We start from the raw sequence: 16251 nt of genomic DNA, 5'->3' as shown, positions 1-16251 counted from the left end.
AGATAAAGGTGAAATACAAGGCATCTATGAATGTCTCTGCAATTATTCTGAGTTTAAATCCATAGTCATCCGTACATATTACAAAAGCATTTTGATTTATTTAGGCTTCCTGAATTTAAAAAATGCAAACCCTTCATCAAATACATTAAGAACTTCAACAGATATTAGTTCCTTCAGTGAAATACTGTAATAGATCATTTGTATTCCAAGTCATTGATACCCCTAGGTTAACATGATAAATGGCAAAAGCTGTTATAAAATGCTCCTAGCTTTATAAAAGACATCCATCTTTTTTGGTTGTCCACTTATTACCATACAAATATGTATAAAAATTCCTAAGCCAGAATTTGCTTAAACTGAATGAGAGTGTTTTTACTGAACTCATTATACTTTGGATCCAAACAAAAAACTACTCAACTTCTCTTTTAGCAAGTTGAGGTTTTTTTAAACAAAGTAAGGCTGACGTTTTGTTTGATGGAATTAGTTAAAATACAGCAATGGGGAAAGAGAAAGTTCAAACACCTAATTCTACCTTTTGATCTGACTGTAAAATAACAGCCACTGAATTAAAAAAGCCACTGTAGTTTTATAGCATCATTTTCATATAGTTGGAAAAGGAGCTTAATGGAAAATCTATATTTTACCCTAAAGCTTTTCTTTCACTTTGTAATGAAAAGAAACATCAATGATCATGTTTGCCTATGCTGAGTTTACTGTTGCAGCAACAGTGCTTTTACTGAAATCTCAACACTACCACACATAATCAAAGGCAATAAGTACACAGGGCGCACTGCATTACTCCCCTGAGTGTGTTAATAATGACCTTGGTTACTTCAGAGAAGAAAAGCAGTCTGCAAGTTCATCAGCCTCTCTTATACAAGAAAGATAACACTGGAGAGTTCATCAGTAATGAAGGAACAGCCAATGTACCAAAGAACTGGCGTTTGTGTGACCTAGACAGATGCAGTAAAAGTGGAAATCACAACAGTAGTCATCGTCTGACTTTAGGACATTGACAGATTTCCTTAACCTTAAGATGTGGCAAAGCCATGCTTTTGCTTACTGATGGAAAATTGTCTTCATGCCTCTCTATAACAGGGAATCTCCCACACTCAGAGTAATGTTCAATAACCTTCAACAAAAAGAAGGAAAAACAAAAAGTCCACTCTTGTGATGGACACCTTGTTAGAGACCTCAGAAACTAACCAAAACACTAAAGCAGGCTTAACAGTTGAAGTCAGATGAACTAATGAGGTACACTAGGGACTGCAGAACATTCCTGTTTTAAACTGTATGCATGTATTTGTATTTGCATGAGGCACTTTATTTTTCATGTTGCTGCTGTTATGCTGAAGTAGATTGTAGAGGGGTTTTGAATTTTTGTTGTCCCTTTTTCCACCAAACAAGGAATGAAGAGTACAGAAGAACATATGAACAGTTAATACTTTGCTTTATGATTTAGAGAAGGAAGAATGGCTATTTTTTTAGTCCCACCACCACATTTGAATCTCAAGTGTAGTGAAAGGTCAATATAAAAGACATGTGAAAAAATAAAGTTCAGAAATTAGATATGCTTATAAAAAAAAATAAGATTTCTAAAAATATTACTATTTTTACAACATTGAGTAGAGTTAAGAAGTGGGAGAGCTTTGAACACTTTTTGGTTTTGTTTTAATCCTCAGAACATAAGCGTTTTAAAGCTGTAATTTTGGGTGGATGATTACTAATGACTTGCTTTGATTTAAACCTTAGATATTTCTAGGATTAACTTGACAGACTTATAATTAGCTGTGTACGGAAATCAGTGGAACAGAATCTGCATGTGTTTAACTTTGGAAATAGATAGGATTGCTCACATAACATGTGCCAGCCTATGTGCATTACTGGAGTTGCAGACATAAGGAAGTTGCTCTGAAGTCCTCAATTTACCATGCCAAGATTTTTAGGATTGTCTAAGATGAATCTTCTGGATGAGCACGTGTCCTAAATGGGTGTTTGCACACTGGCATGCGGCACAGGACAGCCCATATCCTGGCAAGATGAACCTGCTCCCCTGCAGCTGACTCTGCCTAGCCTGATAGCACACTATTCAGCTGTCTTCCAGTAAGCTGGCATTGTTAGTGACCTGTGAACTGGCAATAAGATGGAGCAAGAGGTATCCTGGCTTCACTGTCAAGGAAAATGTGAAAGAATAGCTGATTTGCTGTAAGAAAAGAATAAGCTTTTTGGAAAAGTAAATATTTTCAGACTTTTGCTTAAAAGACATTTATAGTTTGAATCTGGCCAACACCAAAATGAAATTTTAATAAAGGTTAGTTAGTTTGCAAATCAAATAAAACATCTGATTACAATGTGGCCAAAATCTATTATTGCGTAAAAGGTTTTGATTTCACCACACAACTGAGGCACCCAGTTTTCTGAGTGTTCCACTCTCAATTTTATTGGATGAAACTTGAGCCTGTAACTTTTCCTCTGAGATGAGAATTGTGAAAACTGTACAGCATATGTGTCAATTCCTCATTTGAGTGTAAAACCTTGTGAACTCCAAGTCAAAACAACTTGGTGTGAAAGTCTGTAACTTTAACTGCTTTTATTTTTAACACCTTTTGGATTACTAAAGCTTAAATCTGAGGTATATTAAGCATTCTTGTGGACATTTGTTTTTTATCAGTCAAGAATCCATGTTCTGACATAAAATCTTAAACACAGGGGAAATGGTCTGCTGCAATTTCTTCAAATCCCTTTTCTATTTTTCTATATGTATTTAAAAATATCCAGGCTAAAGATTGCTTTCCTCTGTAACTTCAAACATAAATTGTTATAGCTGGGAGAAGAAATAATTTGATGTTTATTTTTGATCTGTAATACCTTCATCTGGCTGTGGACTTAACAAGAAGGATGGTTGGTGTTTATTTTTAGCATGTTAAATCAAAAAGGAAATACAAATGGTCATTTCTTGAAACATGATTTGCTGAACTCTTAAAAAGAAAAGGGTAATTTAGAAGGTATCCTGTGACAGGAAATGACAAGTTACCTTTACCAGGGTATAGGCTGGGCTGCGGTGCTTGGATCAGTGCATAACTGTTGACTTAGGAGAGAGACGCCTGCGCAGAAAAAAGCAATACTTTGTTGCAGTCACTGGACAGTCTGAGAATTTGGGGAGGTGGCAGGGAGGGATTGAGGCTTTACACTAAAATGGCCAGTCATCAGACTTTAAAATAGCATGTGTGGCCTTGTTCAGTGAAAATAAAGAGTAATGTGGCTATAAAAAGCAAAGTAAACTACCAGTTGACTGCCTCTTTTATGCCATACACATCTTTGAAGGTTAAATTTGTTATTTCAGAAAAACATATGGTAGGTTTGAAAAGAAACCCCAGGTTGTTTAACTTCAGTTTTTTATTATGTGAACCAAAAAGTCCTCTTGCACTGAAGAAGCAAAAATCCTCACCGTTAATGTAGTCATAGTAATGAACACAGGTGTACCACCTTTTAAAATTTATGAATTAAAGTTTTTAGTATTTCGTACTTAAGTGTAGTTTGTGAACATGTGACTGTGATATTAACTTGTAACTATAATAAAAGGAACTTCACTGATTCACAGAAGTGCAAACTAAATCTCCATACTGTAAATCTTTCTAGATGTTAAAATTTTGTCTTATATATCCAGTTTTCAAGCAGAGTATTGAATTTTCATGTATTAAAGTTTGTCAGAAATAAGCCATATGCAAAATTGCTACAGCCCCTTTGATTTTATAGAATTATTGAAAGAAAATGAAAGAAAACTGTAAATAAATTTAAATTGTAAAGTCTTTAATAGGAAAATGAAAGTAGGCATCTTGTCCTCAACATGCAGTACCACTAATGAAAGGCAAGTTTCATATAAGCTAGTGACATCTCTGAATTTCCTGAAACAATAATGCTTAAAAAGCAGTTATCTCATTTTACTAACTTTTACAAATTTTCTGCTTCTAACTCATTTTCCAAATCCTGTCTAACATGAGGAGGATCCTTCTGTTTTCTTTATGTCTTAGCAACAATGAAGCTCAGATGTATAAAGGCAGAGTTATTGAACTATTAGCACAGTACACAAAAGAAATCAGATTTAGAAATGGGCAAAATGCAGGAAAGTTTTAAAGCATTTCCAGAAGATCTAATTATATTCACCCAATGTTGAAGGCACACTGCTTGCTCTATTTTGGTTCATTTCAAATCTATTACCTAATTTAGAAGTATTAACACTTCAACTCCCAAGTGGTCTTCTCACATTGACTTACCTGGAAACTGGCTGTCTTTGCAAGCACCTTTCTTTGGGTTCTTTGAACATCTCAGGTGTTTGTTTGGATCTCTAGTGAGCTTTCACAATTAGGAGTAGCAATCGATGTTCTTTAAGCTATGTAATTTATTTTCCCTTTATTTCCTTTAGAAAGGGAACCGACTGTAAGACATGACTTTGTGCATGTGAATATTTTTACAGTTAGAATCATTAATGCCTATTGCAGGTCCAGACAATTTGACACTATCATGAAGTTTTCGTGAAAATGACAGTTCCAAGGTCTGCTGTTCTTTATAATTTTTTTTCCCCACTATAGCTCAACTACATCCCTTTCCCCTCACTAATCTCCCTACCAAAAATTTTTTCAAATGCTCAGAAAATTGCTTACCAAAATATATTGATTATTTGGGGAGCATTAGACTTATTTGGGAGCAGTATCTCATCTGCCTGAATTAAACATCAGGTATTCTGCGCAAGAAATTGGTGGTGTGTGCTGTTGGAATTAGGATAGTCAGCTGATCTATGTCATGATGCTTCTGTTCAAGTGGATAAGTACTTGAGTTGCAAATATTTTTGCCTGAACCAGAACACTTTCCCTGAATACTTACACACGTGACTTTCAACTTGCCTTCCATAACCATTTGTGCTTATGAGGCTTGTAGATTCTTTCAAAGAACAGATTGCCAAGATTGGACGTAGCCTAGAAAGACTAATTTTTAAAAAAACAATGCCAAATATTGAGTTTTTGAGAACAGTCTACTGAATTCATTCCTCTTGAGTAGTCAAACCTAATGTGAATATTTGGAAAGGGTAGTTGAAATTAATTTATACATTTGAAACACTGTTGTATGTGCTATTTCTTTTCTTTTCACCCATGTAATTTGCTGCCCACTCTTAACATCTCGTTTCCTCTTCTAAGGAAACGTGCTTTTATATTTCAGGCAGTTCTTTATTCCTTTGTTTTGTTTGTTTGGTTTTTTTTAGGATACAAAAGAATTTTAATAATAACTGACAGCTTTTAATCATTTATTGAATGCCCTCCGTTAAAAGGTAATTGAGTCATAGTCAGATCAACATTTGGGTGATCTAACACTTTCAAGATCTTTGTGGAGTTAAGTAGGCAATAAGTGCTTTTACAAATTAGAAATTAGAAATTTGTGGGATTTTTTCTGCTAACTGTAGTATGGTCATATTTTTTTTCTGATTATGTTTTTCTGCATTTTTCTAGTCTAAAGAAAACATGATATGTTAAGAAAATCTTTTTGAAGTGAATGTAAAATAACTCACAAAAGCATGTTCACCTGAAGAATCTAGCCTTGCTACCACAACACTTTGGCTTCCTCCAGTAGTGCCATTTTACCTGCTATAAACAGACCCAGCCCAGACTAAAATGAGATGACTAGTATGTTAAGGCAATTTTTTCCTTCTGCTTAGTACTGGAAGGGATCTTCCAGGTCACAGTAATCACCAGTTGCTGTTCCAGGTCTAGAGGGCTAGGAAAGGTGAAACTTTGCAATAGCTGAAAAAGAGGACAAGAAGCCTATACCCTTGGGGGATTTCCCAGAGCAGAACAGCAAACTGAAGATGAGAGGAAAAGATGATATCTTCACTGAGTTGTCAGCGGAGATGATTTCCACTGCAGGTCTGGGCATGCAAGCTATTGAAGCAAGAGGGAGAAAAAGCCAAAACCAGCATTACCAAAACCTAGAATACCTTCCATATTTCAGTAAATGATGTGGAAAGATTACTCTTCCAGAGGTCATTTCCCAGCACAGAGGATACTGAAACAAGACACTGCCTTTTTTTTTTTTTTTGGAAGGTGTTTGGGTGATTTTGTGTTTGGTTTGGGGATTTGTTTGTTTGTTTGTTTGTTTGTTTTGTTTGTTTTGGTTTGGTTTGGTTTGGTTTGGTTTTTTTTTGTTGGTTTGGGTTTATTTTTTTGGTTTGGTCTGGTTTAGTTTCCTCCTGAGTCAGTGTCCCTTTTGTTTCAGAAACCTTTGGGAGGCCTGTCAGTCTCTCTGCGTTTACAATTTCGTGTACTTAAAGAGGTGTCGCTAAACCAGACAGCCCATAGTGCTGGAGGACTAGAAGTTTTGCTTTGTTCCTGCCAAGTGTTGAAGTCCCACATTGTGGGCAGGGTGACAGACTTCACTCTGAGAGCGTGCCAGAAAGGAGAAGAAAGAGGCAGCTGCCTGGCTATAGCCAAGGAAGGTCAGGAGGATATGGAGTGACAGAAAGGTACCTAAGCATTACTTGTTGTTTAGCGTCTTGTGAGGACATACATCTCTGCTAAGGCTGGATAACAAGAGAAAACAGCTTGGTGTTTGTTAGACAAGGTGGGATCTGTGGTTCACCAAATGTTATGCAAAAAATGATGAATCAGAGAAGATCTGTGCATTTTGACATTTTCTCACCTATAAATACTGTTCTTAGCTCATGACACACAAACTTTGTTTTATTCAAACACTGGGGGGTCCTTTCTGTCTTAGTGATCTTACAGACTTGATAAGCTCTCCCTCAAGACCCTGTAAGATGATATTAGCCAAAAGTGCTAACTTCAAAGGGGCTTTACTGAATATGATCAAGGAACTTCTAATGTCAATACAAGGGGTGTTCGTTTTGCAGCTGGCTGGCAGCCAGCCAGTTGCCATGCAGTTATGGAGCTCCTTAATGTGGAAATGGCTTTAAAAGTGTAGTGAAAAAGACTGATGGAAGGCCTACAGCTCTAGACTGTGCAGGAAAGGAATTACTTGTGTAATACAAAGGTAATATTTTTTTCATTTATGTTTAAAAGGAGGGGAAAGGAAAAAGAAAAGGGAAGGAAAAAACCCCATACCAGCTATGTATTTTTTCAGCTGTATATGCCAACCTGGTGACCAGTGAGAATTAGTGAAATGTTACCAGCCACCTCGTCTCACCAAAGCTGAATAAATTAAGTGAGGTAGAAAACTAAATGTAAAATATACAGTAGAATAGCAGAAACTCTTGTGAGCCTCCTTATTAGGGATTTCATGCCTCTGGATCTGAGTCCTTCTTGTGGTGACAGGCAGTAACATGAGACATTTCAGTCATGACTTGATTCACACAGTGAAGGCTGAAAGTAGCAGCTGCCAGTGTGAATGACCAAAGGTTGAATTCTTCAGCTGTAAATTATGCATTGAAAGGAAGCTTATGGCAAGTTATTTGGTAATATGTCACATTTATATCCTAGTGGAGACTAGGTTTATGAGATGTATTAGCACTTGTACCTTGGGCAGCTGCACACCTTGTTTATGGATGTTCCTTCTGGTACTGTTTGGACAAATCACCTTAAAACTGCAGTGGTATTGTCAGGCATCTTCTAGTGGTTTTGAAGGTAAGGAGACATCTGCAGGCTGTTTTGGTGAGACAGCTGAAAGACAAAAAAAAAGTGTAGATTTCTCTTTGCCATGAGATTTTGGAGAATTGCAACAGGAGTCAGTGAATCAGCCATCTATAAAAAGACTAGATACAGAAGGAGGCACAGAGTATCTACAGTATAGACAGATTATTTTTACTCAGTTTTCTGTGTGAATGGAGCCTATTCAAGTTATTGTGTTGTCCCTCTGGATTATGTATGTTAATTTTTTTTTTTACTTTCAAAAAATCTGTGCATCTCAGTCTCTGCTAATGCTCCATCACTTATACAAAGGAAAGCATGTGAATAGTAAAATCCAGCCTTCCCTCCACCCCACTTTCTCCGTTCAAAACTAAAAGAACACCAGTTAAGACTTTAAGCTACCCCCAAGTGAATGAAATAAGACTCCATTGGTTTGGCATATTATCAGCTGATGCTATTGTTACCCATGAAAGCAGGGATAAAATGTGAATAACACAGTGCATGGGAGCAGTGAATGAGGCCTGAAAGGGGCGTCAACGAAAGCTCCACATCTTACTGCATTTGCTGGCACAGAAATGATAAAAGGTTCATTTACAGTCTTATAATCTTAATGTTTTTGCATGAATATTGTTTACAAAGTCTGAAGTCTATCTTAATATTGCAAAATGAGTTTACACAGGGTCTGGAAATGCAGAACAGATATTAGGTTCTCTGCTCTGACAAAGTGTGTTGTGGTATACCATTGGTGAGCTGGAGAGCGGGAAGGGTGCATTTGTTTCCATGCACATTTTCTCGTGGAGGGAGTGAAAGAAAATGTGATAGCCAGCAAGCTGGTGTTTAAAGTTTGCAGAGACAAATATATGCATATCTGTGCTTGAAAAATTTCCAAACAAGCTCTTAGCAATGTATAAAAACAAACAATGAAATACTTATGGTCTGATAAGGGCATATATTTACTTATAATGTTGAAAGTGCATGTTGAAGCTCGATTCTCATTTTGTTATGAGCATATGGTTTCTACAATGAAACAATGAGCTATTTCTAATTTTAGTGGTTTACAGGTTCGTTGTTTTAAAAATGAAACTGAAATGTAAACAATGGCTGTTTCTTTATAAGTTGCATGAACAATTTAACTAAAATGCAGTCATTTTAAATTTTTTGCAGAAGAAACAGTCTTAGGTCTTATCCATAGTTTTAATGGATATAAAAGTATAGAACTAGCAAATATTAAATAAGTAACTGCTCTTCTGAGAATAGTAAATGCAGAGAATCAGACTGATTTTTGCATTAGAAACTTCCTGTATCAGTTCTATTCATAGAACTAAATCTCATTTGAATTTCTTGCATAAAAACAATAAATGAGATTTTATGAATTATAAAAGTGAAAAGAAAACATAAACCATAGGAGGAACTTGCCCGATGCTCTAATACAAGCATTACAGTAGACAAACAATCCTGACATCCTAATACAAAATTGTAACTATGTATTGGAAGTAGAAGTAAAAATATTTCCACTAAATGCTATAAAAAATTTGCTGATAATCATCTTCAGGTTTTTGTATGATTACAATTCTGGTGAAAAATACAAACCTGGCATTTTTTAACTTTTCTTTGAGATATCCTCCTAAATAAGTAAAGGAAATAAAAAATTCAGAATTTCCACTTAGATTTGAACTGTTCACCTAACTTTTGGTCTTCCCTGCTTTCTTTATGAATTTCATTCTTTATTTTTCCTGCACTCCTGTAATACAGAACTTCTTATAAAAATGGAATTAATAAATTTAAATCCATGCTCTAGCAAGACAAACTGAACTTGCAGGGTCTTATTCTTATGTTAGTATGTATTGCTTTAAAAGTATTACCGCACTTTACATTTTAAAAAATGCATGAATTAACACATTTAGTAACAATTAGTAACACAGCAATGCTACTAATCTTGTTATTAATGCATTTTTAATTTTTTTTGTTGTTGTAGGGAGCGGGGATGCTGACTGTTGTGTTTAGGTGGTGGCACAAACAAGTTATAATCAGGTGATACCAGTAAACATGAGGTGATTAAACTTCCCTTTTTTCCTCTCTGAGTCTTTAAGGGCCATAGAGATCAACACTGATTGTGTTCCTGGCTGAGGTTCTGGGCTTAGCACGTTTTTCAGTTCTAGAGCACTGGGCTGTTTGGATGTAGATTCATAGATCAGATGATTCTCTATAAACCCTGATCATTCAGAACTGACCTTTCTGGATAATACAAACTTTTTCTAAATTTAGATTTCATCCACCCCTCTGTATGATTAATCTGAATGACTGAAATCGCCTAGTTGTGAGCAGCCTTCTACTTTTAACTGTAAAAAAAAAAGTTTTAAAATACATATTTTAATGCTTCTTTTACTTTTGATAACAGATAATAGCCCTACTATGCAGTACATACTTCGTTAGCACTTTTTAACTTTGACATCACCAATGGTGCTTTTTTTTTTTTAATTAGCTATTGATTGTCTGGTTTCACAAAGGCATAAAATAATTTCTGTGACCTTTTGTCATCAGTCTCAGTCTGCATGTTTTGATTTAAATAAAAGCACTTCTCTTTTCTTTTTGGGTGAGGGAGCAATCTTTGCATTCTGTATGGAAACTGGTTTGTATTTTCATTAGAGGCAGGTTTAAAAACAGGTGAGGGTTAAAACTTTTGAATCATATAATCATCTTTTATCCTAAATGAAGTTTGGCCATGCCTCATGGTCTATATGAACATACCAGACTGTGTCATGTACAGGCTCTTCTGCGGCAGCTGTTCTTTTTCTTTCCTATATAACAAATAAGTAAACTAGATGTATATGAAACTGCATACAGTATTTGTAATAATTTGGAGTATACGCCAGTATTAAAACACACTGATTTGCTGGGCTGTTATGCTATTTTCTCTTACTATCTAAGGAAACACTACCTAGTTCAATATTTCATTGCAATTTTGAATAAATGTATGGGTGAAAGTTTTACTTTAGTAAGGTTAAAATATACTTTTGTTAATGGAGCATGAGTTTAAGAAGTCAATTGAGTGCATCTCCAGAGTCTGCTTGAAAATGAAAAAACAATGTTAAATTTCCCAGAAAAATCACTAAACGTCTGCCTCGAAAAAAAAGAAGAGCTTTCATGTATTTTGCTGTTTTTAAGGAAGGTTTGCTTTTTAAATGTCTTGCCATTCAAAAGAATATCAGATAATTCAGAACAGCAGACCTTGCTATATTAACTATTAATCTTATGACAGTCTTACTGTGTGGAAAAAGGTCACATTTTTTCTTGCTGTGAAGTTTTCAGTAAAGACTATTTTAGTCTTAGCACAGGAAAGAGTATATACTGATCATTTTGGTCACATCTGCCGGTTGCACACATTCAGGACTGTTTTGGTTTATTTTCTTTAGACAAGAATTGTACGCTTAATTCTAAATTCTTTGAGATACAATCTCCTTCAACAGCCTGGTGTGCAGATATTTGTAAACCTTCTCCCAAATGGGTCTCTTTTTTTTTCGGAAAGGTGGAAGTGGTAAGAAACCGTTAAACCAGTGGTTAAGAAGGTGGGTGTCTGTGGGTATTGATGGGAAATAGTCGTTAGAGGAAAGCTGCATCACCACACAGGAAGAAGCATAAAACTCTTGAAAGCATTTTCTCCAGCTGTTGCGGAAGAACAATTTAGACAGTCGAACTTGAAAGCCACAGATCTTATACCTCGTGTCTAGCTGAGAGAGTCCTTCCAGAAAAAGGACTGATTAGCTGCACTCTTTCAACAGTTCTCACACAGGCTCAGTGGTTTCACAGAAAAGACGGGTTTAACAGTAGGGAAACAATAAATTGCAAATACATAATTGAATATATACAGGCTGGTCTTCAAGTTTTGGAAAGAAAATAATGAAATATGAAAGAAAAATAGTTAATCTTTGATTTTTAAAACAGAAAATAGCTCCATAATTTATTACCAACCTGTTTGCCAGTAAACATCAGCCAGCAAACTTCTACAAAAATATTAAAAATCATTTATGACTGTAAGTAACTCCCCTTCACCCAGTCATATTATTTCTTTATTCCTTCAACTGTTGCGTTTCGCATTAAGGACTGGGCAAGATTCCCTTGTGAGTTTGAGACATTTAGTTATCTGCAAGAGCTGTGAGCTGACAGCTCGGAGCTCCTCTTTCTTACCCCATTCCCCTTAGTAGCCTCAAAAACTGCAGAGACAATTTTTGCCATATAAATGTTTAGTGCTTTGCCATTAGGTGACTTCAGAACTTATTTCACATGACATATTGTTGGTAGCTATTCTACTTCTAAATGATTACCTACTAGTATCCTTGGAATAAATATTTGCAACTTTTCCTTGAAATATGTATTTGGAGGGAAACCAGACCAGCATCCACTTTAAGGCAATATTTTTCTTTCAAGTGAGATTTAAGAGAAGCAATATGATAGTCTCTAGGAGTAGTACATGATTCACTTAACTGATAGGACATTTTATAGCCTTACTTCTGTAACTGACCTGTTACATCATCATAGGCAAGATGTTTCATCTCTGCTTTTGCCTTTTTTCCAAGACAAGGGTGAACACTGTTTTATTTGGTCTGTATATTTTGAAGAAGCAATTAGTAAACTGTGTCTTGTGTAGTGAATGTGTGTTCATATATGTTTAGTGGCAATACTTGCATTCATATCATCATTTTTCAGAATTTAAAAATATTTTTTCCAATAACAGCTTAGAGTGATATCCTTATACGAAGAACAGCCTGTTTCCCTGCCACCCCCAACTGGAAGCTATGTCCTGTTTTTCTTGGGGACCCCCAAATCAAGGTGTCTCTCAGTCACATGGGAGATTTCTTCCCCAGTGACAGCAAAACTGAGCTGTGCTTGAGGTGGCATGTTCGGAGAGACATTCTGAAGCAAAAGCACAGTGTGAAAATACTCTCCATAAACTAGTTAACTATCATTCAAGGTTTATAGCAATCTCAAATATTAAACAATACTGCTCTGGGTTTGTTTTTTTTTTTATGCTTCTTCTATGGCAACAAACTTCAAGTTTCTCTGTGTTGTATATTTACATAATTTATGACAATTGGGTTTGAGACACTTGTGACATCCTATCACAATGCATTTCTAATTTAACAGGTATAGATTTTATCTATAGTAATTTTATAGAGTTTTATTTTTATCTCGGAGTAATCTGTTTGATAGGAGTAATCTGCATAATTTCATATGCTAAAGGACGACAAAGAAGGTAAGAGAGCACGTGATAGTTCACACATTGAGAGGTGCAAAGCTGCAAGCTGTGCTACAGTCAGGAGTCGGGATGCCTAACTGAGAAAGGAAAACCTAACAATGCCAGACAGGATTATTCTGACCACCTTTGGGATTAAGAATTTCAAGGCAATAGTAGACAGGAAATTTACAGGGACTTTTGTTCATAAGTAATCTATAGCTTTTCTATAGATTACTTTGGTCATTCCCAAACTATGTTCGTAGTAAGCCCATGTGGGCCTTAGACAATATCTTATCTACAAGAATATTTTTCTTGGGATGAGAGGACCATGGTGCAATTATTCAGGAAACAAACTCCTGAAAGGTGACAGTGATCCACAAAACATTGTCCTGACTAGGCAAAACTGAGCATTTGAATGTCAAATGAAGAGAAGGATTGCAGGCTAAGACAGATAAGTACACAGTATAGTCTACAGGTTTTCTCCATGATGTCTAACCTCTGCAAGAATAACCTTAGGAAAAGCAACTTTTCTACTGTGCAGGCAACCCCAGAACTCAAAAAAATACATAAGTGATGCATTTGATATACATTAGCTTGAATTTAATGCCCTGACCCAAAAATACTCTCTTGTAGTGACAATCTGCATTCTATAGGAAGTAAAAAAGGATGGGGGTAGTATACACCTGCAGATGTTGCTGTTTGATACCAAGAACTGAACTGACTGTGCTGTCTTTACTGGAAATCCTTGTTAATGCTTTTCTTGTGTTAGTATTTCCATGTGCTGATCCTCTTGGGCAACACCACAGAGTACTTGTATTTCATCACTAAAAAATTTTATTCTTGTTGAAAATCGTTGGGATTTGAATATTTCAGGTTGGTTGTTTTGTTTTATTTTTTATTTATTTATTTATTTATTTAAGTTCCACTAATAAAACAAGGGTTCTAGGTTCTTAGGGCAGATACTCAAAAGATATATGGTCTGAAACATGGGAAACAAGGCATGACTCTCTTCTGTGCCACAGGTACCTATGTCATTTTGAACAAGTCATTTAATATTTTTGTTCCTCACATCTCCACTAAGGAAAGGAAAATTGTGGTATTTCTCTACTTGGAAATATCACTTTACAGGGGCTGCTGTATTTATGGCTGTATGTAACATAGCTTTGGCTGCCTTGTTTGCCAGACACCCTGCTCCCACATATTGTACCAGTATTATAACTTTGGAGAAGAAAGCCCTGTGAAAGACTGGACTTAAGTGGGTGCATCAGGTGCTACATCTGTTCTCAAAGGGTCATCTGAGAAATATTTCAGAAACAATGAATTGCTGTGCTGTTAATGCTTCAACTCCTGTAATTCAGTCACTCAAAGAAAACAAGTACCAAGATTTTTACCACTTACTTTCACAGTGGGGATGGGATTAAAGATGTTGCCCTTCTGTCTGTATACTTCATACATAAGTACAATGATACAGTAGAGAGGTATATTTGTGAAAGAGCAGATGGTATCTGTCCATAGTAGAGGCAGGCTGTGAAAGCAAAAAAACTTCTGAAACTCTTCCAAGAATAATGACTTGTTCCCCAAGACAAACTTATTCAGGATGCAGTTACCAGACAGAATTCAACATTCTCTATTAAGAGAAGTTGTTTGAAGAAAGGCAGTTATTAAATGCTATAATATTTCGAAAATTAAATTGATGAATTCTTCTCACGTCTGGAGCAGACGCTCATGGAAACTCTTGTGAATGTGCTGAGACCATTTGAACAAGTCACCAGAGAGCTAACTGCTGAAACAGCATGATTAAGCCAAGTTGTACCACTAGTTCTTAGTGGTTCTTGATGCATGACTGCTCTCCTCCCCAGTACCCCTGAAGTCATCCAACAAGGCTTCTTATTTGTTGCCAAAACTTTTAGGGCATAGAAAAAAAAAAAAAGGATGCAGACTAAAACTATTTTTCAGGTTTAGAAAAAAAAGTCTCAATTTTTACAAAAATCTGCTTCTAAATCTCTTTCTTGAATAAAGTTAGTGGGAAGTTTGTGTCACAGAGGTAGCAACAGACTATTAAGTAACTGAAGATATCTGAAGAGTAGTGGAGCATTTATATTCCTTTGACTACTATTATTTATATAAATTCTTTTTGAAAGATTGCTCAGGGAGATGAGCAGACAAAATTTTATTTGTTAAAGCAAGCGAAAAAAGAGTTGCATGCTCTTTTCTGGCCTTTGCCTTTGCTAATTCATTTAGCCCAACTTAAGGCAAAAATCAGCTACTCATCTGCTGAGATTTCAAAAAACCATCTGGCTAACTAATGTGATAATTAAGTGTCTTGAATTCCATCCCACTAATTTGTCATTTAAAACAACAATGACACCACTTTAGTAGTTGACACTCTTTTCATTAATTTCATTTTTTATTTTGTGTAGGTCATGTTTAAATCTCTAAATTATGAGTAACTAGGCTGTCAGACAGACTATTCAGTTTGAACTGCTGATCCTTATTTGTTAAAGTCATTTCAGATAGCATTAAAGAACCAGTTAATTAGTCTTTAAACAAAACAAAACAAAACAAAAAACATAAGAGGGCCCGCTTTGGAAGAGTTTTATTACTCTACACATATTAATTAGTCTTTAATATCACTAAATGAATAGGATATAGAGTTTTCTTGTTGTATTGTTTGCAAAGTGTTCAAAAACTGTCTGTAGTGTAATTTAGTTTGTGGTTGCTCTCTGTTCATGCTTGGTTCTATTGGAAAAATGCATACACCTCACTAAAATTCTGAACGTTTCCAGTACAAACAGTGGGATTGTATTTATCTTTATGCTATATAAATATTGTGGAGTAATAATATTGTAGAGCACTGACCAGAAGTTGAGCCAGCTCTGTGCTGGAAGGTAAGTCTGCAACATTGGGCTGTGGCCAATTTCACCAGTGTGTCCTCTTACACAGACCCCTTTGAACACAGTACAAACTGTTCCTTACAGTACCCTAATGGAGCAACTGGAGAGCTGTTAAGCCACTAAAGAGTGTTGGCATCCACCGATAATTCTAATAAACTCAGTGGGTATATTTGTGATATAGTGTTAACTGAAAAAAAAAAAAGCTCTTCGTATCTTCTACTGATTTTTCACTGATAGAAATAGGTTTTTTCTGGAAATCACATAACCTCTACAAGGTCATAGTAAAGTGTTAATTAGTCTGTGTTTCTGTGTGTGTAAGACCTATGGATGATCTCCTTTTAGCCTGACACATTTTAGGGAATTAAATTAAACTTGTATCTGATAAAAAAATATTAGTTACATAGGTGCAGACTTCCATTTATCTACTATTAGTCACCAGAATATTTCTGACTATTACACTTGCAAGGAGTGCACACAGTTATCAGACGTAGCT

Source organism: Merops nubicus, unplaced genomic scaffold (assembly GCF_000691845.1).
Source record: "Merops nubicus isolate BGI_N331 unplaced genomic scaffold, ASM69184v1 scaffold11719, whole genome shotgun sequence".
NCBI classification, from domain to species: domain Eukaryota; kingdom Metazoa; phylum Chordata; class Aves; order Coraciiformes; family Meropidae; genus Merops; species Merops nubicus.
The sequence above is the reverse complement of the archived record's forward strand: the minus strand, read 5'-3'. Positions refer to the sequence as shown.